Below are 5,037 nucleotides of genomic sequence, written 5' to 3' on the forward strand. Positions count from 1 at the left end.
GGTTAGAATATGGAGCAAGCAGGTTAGAATATCTTTCTTCTAGCACATTGTAGCTCTACATAATATCAGTTGGTTCAAAATTGTAGAGCATGACATTGACGTTGTGAGTAAACGCTCAACGAGTGGTAAGTAAAACAAAAATGTAGCTTTTCTATCTCACATACGGCTGGATCTTTAATTTGGAGATCATATTTTTGTCTACAGCCTCCAACACCACTTGAAAATCAAATGCCAATTTTGCCAATTCAAAATCAGAAACAAAATTCAATTACAACAGAACATTAAGATAAAGAGAAATACACAGGATATAAATTCAATTGTATCTGGATTCCCCAAATACACAAAACATTAGGATTATTAGAAAATAAAATGGTCATTCAGAATTGAACATAGTATTGAAACAAAGCAATTCAAGAGTAGACATTGTCACATGATTATTATCCATGATCTATAACTTGCTGATCTAATGTAAAGGAAAATAAAAATAAAAAAGAACTTTAAGAGGGGTGGGGGAAGAGAAACAGTATCCCAATCTCGAAGTGCACCTTTTAGAATTAATAAATGAATCGACAACTGTTGTTACTTTCTCTTAAGCTGTTATGTAAACCAAAAATCTCAACACACGGATATTAATTAACCTTTCAATGAGAGTGGATTTCGTCAAGAAGTACCACTCCCTCTATACTGAACAATTCTTAGTAAAAGCTGAGTAGTTATTCTTGCGTTAATCTACAACCAAACATGCCTAAAAAAAATTTGACTGCAAATTAATAGACTCGAGGGAAATTAAAATATCAAATTCACCAAAAAAAAAAAGGTGATTACTTACCATGGAGACTCATGTCATGACTGATATGACTTTGCTTGATTCAAGCAAGCTCTCTGTCTCAAGCTTTCTCTTGTGCCGGTTCTTTGGATCAACTGCATCGGTCTATCACCAGAAATAGAAAAAGATCAAAGTATAGAAGAGACTCTCAATATATTGAGCTGGAAGAATGTCATAAAAATCTACATAGAAAATAATACGTCATAACTGAGAAGTAATTAATCAGGCATACCTCAAAGTGAAGTAATTGATCACATTTCAGATAGACACCAGCTAAAGAGCAGTATATGTACCTGCGAATCACTGGAATTGTTTAATAAGCTTAAAATTGGCAATCTTACATTGGTGAAAATAACATTTTAGCATCAAATAAAACATAGTCCCACCACTTTAGTATTTGGAAATTCACTTTTCCGGTTTATGGTTCATTTCTTTAGTTCCATTTTGAGTCACAATCACATCTATACCTATGGAGTTACCTGATCTTCTCTAAAATCCCAAATGTGTCAGCAAGCTTCAAGGACCGGCATTTCAATTACTCCTCTGCATGACCGATGATAGCAATCTTCATCCTGTAAATACATATCATCAGTTTGTAAATAAGAAAAAAAAAATCACTAACTCTTCAGAGGAATCCTAACACCAAAAACATGCAGCAAAAATAGAGTACTTGATTTTAAATCCTCAATTCACTAAAAATTCAAACCAATTCAGATTAATCATGTTTTCTCACATATAAGCCAACAATTTTTAATCCTTGAAACACAGTATTGTATCAGGCAATGGCTAAATAAGAACACTATCAAAGCAATATTATCTTTCTCAAATTGAACAATGATTTCAGCAATTCATAATTTCAGCATACCATCTAAGCAATTGAGCTGATACTTACACCCACCATCTCGAGTATCCAGCGAGGTCCAGTTACCTCCTCAATCTTGTATTCTGGTGGCATGCAATAGCAAAATAAGAAAACAAAAAAATCCTTAGGTACTGATCATTACTCTAAAACACAAAGCATACAAATTTAATTTGGCTCGGGTAGCATTTTATGAGTAGAAAACTAACCTAAACTCTCTCTCTCTCTCTCTCGCGTTAATCAGTACACNCAAACACTAAGAACATTGGGAAATAAAAAAAAAAACTACCTTATGCATAAGCATATAAATGTAGTTTGCTATAGCCTTAGTTGGACCAATTTGATAATTAATAAAGAGTAATAATTTTAGATTAAGGAATGTGTTGACCTCTTCTTTGACACACTGACAGTGCACAGAGATGCAAAATGTCTGATCTTCTACCATGGCACCTTCTATACCCTTTATTTCTTCTTCCAGTTCCTTCATGATCCGCACCAAGTTATTTTTGCTAATAGATATATATGAAGAAACATGTGCGAATTCTTAAAACAGCGAATTCTTAAAACATGATAAATCATTAAATCCTCACAAAATGCAGCAGAAAATTCATTACCTCGTGATCTCCTATGAACCTGCAAAATTAAGAGTAGTGGGAGTCATAGTTAGGTCAGTAGGATCGATGGATCAAATTGACGCACCTCTTTCTGATTACCATTAGCGGCATGCTGCTGTGTTTGTTGTGAAACCTGACGTGCTCTCAATTTCTGAACATTATCAAGTGCAAACTCCACTATTGGCCGGTGTTCTGAGCCAAAAGTTTCTGCAAAAAGTATCACAATATATAAGATCATACGTAAACAGATTCAAAGAAAAGAAAGAAAATCCAACAAGATTAAATGGTCAATGCGGTTGACAATCTAAACTTAACCAGGATTGTTGTTAAGAACTCTCAAAGCGGTTGACAATCTAAACTTTACCATCTAAACTTTACCAGGATTGTTGTTAAGAACTCTCAAAGCCACAAGGGCATGCTGATGTTCTGTAAACTCAATGAAAGCAACACCGCGTGAGTGGTTCTTTGTGACAATCTTTCCCTTTTTCACATCCTTCAAGCACTTTATCTGCATGCAAAACATCATATGCAAGGAAAAATTTCATATTTATTTTTTGGACAAAACAAGGGAAAACTTCATAAAACAAACAGTCATTCTCAAATAAAAAAAAAAGAATGCAAGCACAATCTAACCTGTCGAATCACAGATTTTTGTAGCTTAGCTCGTGAGGTAACCGCATCAATACAAAGTTTTTTAAGCTGTTTTTCAGTCATGGACTTTGGCAAATTGTACATAACTAATCTCGTCTTCGAAACATGAAAGTTTGGAGATTTAAGCTTCATGGCCTTGCTCCTCTCCAACCTGCATGGTTTCGCAACTCAATAAATAGGAATATGAAACTATGAATAGAAATCAGCATCTTAATGCCGAAGGAGCACCATTCAATTTGCTCATAACCTGTTAAAAACTACAAAAGCAAGATTGTCAAAATGTTAATTAAGGTATTTTTCTTTTTGACAGAATATTTCTAAATAGATTTAAATTAAGCTTGAAACTTATAAGAAAATACAGTTAAAAGTAAAGAATTATGAACAGAAAATAAAGGCATAGGTTTTTTTTTTCCTGCAAATATAGTTAAAATAGAACTGTTAATCACTTAATCACATGAAAACTGATTTTGAATTTTTGTGCAAAGAAGACTGATAAAAACCAGATGTAACATTAATTTCCAGACTATAAGTAATCAGCATGTACGGGATTATAAGAAAGAAATAAAAAAACAACAAATCTTACATTTGGCGTTTTGACATATCAGTAGCTGAAACCCCTTCTGCAGCTGGAGTTCCCGCAAGAATAAGACCTTCCTGTTATGATTTGAAGGAGAGATTATTCTAACCATTCAGGGCAATACATTACAGTTACCACAGGACACAGAAAACAATAAAATAGATAAAGCAAGGAAAGAAAAGGAAGGTGCTTCTAGAAGTAAAAACCTTTGCCAAATAGAGATTGCGGTGGTCTATGTCCTCCTTTTTGGCCATATTTTCTTCCGTCTCGATTTTCTATCCAAAGCCTGGAAGACTGTCAGTTGTCTACCCTTGAGAAAAATTCCCAAGCCAGATGCAGCACTACCAGCTGAAACCGCAGAGGTCACTGCATCTATAGTCTTAAACTTGAGAAAGCCTGTTCCTTTTGGTCGCCTGCCACAACATATCTCATGTTAAGTTTCCAGTATAATAGAGAATGGTAGGAATTAGATCAATGAGGTATAAAACGTACTTGGTAAGTGGATGAAGAACTGGGACAAAAGATTGCACTTGCCGAAAAGCAGAAAACCTTTGTTTGACTTCTTCATAAGTGATCTCAAAAGGAAGGTTGCTGATGAAAATTGTTCTATGCAAATCATCTTCTTCTTCTGTTTGTGGTTTAGCAGCATCTGATGCACTGGCACTTTCAGAAGATAAGTTATTAGGCGCAGTCTCAGAAGGTAATTTACTAGGCTCATTAACAGATTCTTCAATAGTTGGCTCCTTTTTACTTTTCGGCAATGAATCATCAACAGCAGTTACTGTACCAGAGGCCGTGGTAAACTTTTTTAGAACTTTTCTAGCAATGTCTGCTTCCTCCCCAAAATCAATAGTTGGCTCCTTGTTCCCTTTGGGAAATGCAGAATTATCAACACCCATATCATCAGTAGTTACAGTACAAGAGGAAGTGGTCAAGTTTTTTAGAACTTTTCTTGATATATCTGCTTCCTCCTCAAAATCAATTTCAGATATCATCAATGTTACAGTACAAGAGGAAGTGGTCAAGTTTTTTAGAACTTTTCTTGATATATCTGCTTCCTCCTCAAAATCAATTTCAGTAGGGATGTCTTTCATCTCTGCTGTATTGGAGTCATCTGGAGCAGCGCCAATCCTATCAAGGTGCTGGGGCGTTTCATATGTATCTCCAGCGTCACCCTCGAAATCATCGCTGCTGCTATCATTTCCCCCATCTCTTCCACCCTTTTCTCCTGTAAAACCAGTGTTTTCATTGCATGCTTTGCTTGTCATAAACCATAACAAATGTTCAAAATATCAGCAGTGACAAATACATCAGCGGTCAAATCCATAACACATGTTGATACCAAGAAAATTTCAGTACATAATTTTAGAGGAAGATTTTTCTATACACATTCCATCTTGGGGTACAAAAGGTGGAACAACTCCATCTATATTTAGATTCAAAACTAAAATTACTGATACTAGAGATAACTAGAAACCAACAAGGAAAACCAAAAAGGGGGGGGGGGGGG

At 35.2% G+C, this 5,037-nt stretch overlaps 1 pseudogene across 1 annotated transcript in view; it reads right to left on the bottom strand.

Annotated features, from left to right (window-relative positions):
- Positions 1-838: 838 nt before the first annotated feature.
- LOC101302882 overlaps positions 839-5,037 on the bottom strand; it is a 12,992-nt pseudogene continuing 8,793 nt past the window's right edge. Inside the window, exons 8-16 of the transcript XR_185340.1 lie at positions 4,020-4,787; positions 3,734-3,940; positions 3,534-3,604; positions 2,933-3,101; positions 2,678-2,807; positions 2,385-2,506; positions 2,300-2,318; positions 1,719-1,771; positions 839-931 (exon numbers count right to left, since the gene is read on the bottom strand). The product of XR_185340.1 is annotated as an uncharacterized LOC101302882 (transcript). The remainder of the gene's footprint in view (positions 932-1,718; positions 1,772-2,299; positions 2,319-2,384; positions 2,507-2,677; positions 2,808-2,932; positions 3,102-3,533; positions 3,605-3,733; positions 3,941-4,019; positions 4,788-5,037) is intronic.

Source organism: Fragaria vesca, linkage group LG7 (assembly GCF_000184155.1).
Source record: "Fragaria vesca subsp. vesca linkage group LG7, FraVesHawaii_1.0, whole genome shotgun sequence".
Classification (NCBI taxonomy): domain Eukaryota; kingdom Viridiplantae; phylum Streptophyta; class Magnoliopsida; order Rosales; family Rosaceae; genus Fragaria; species Fragaria vesca.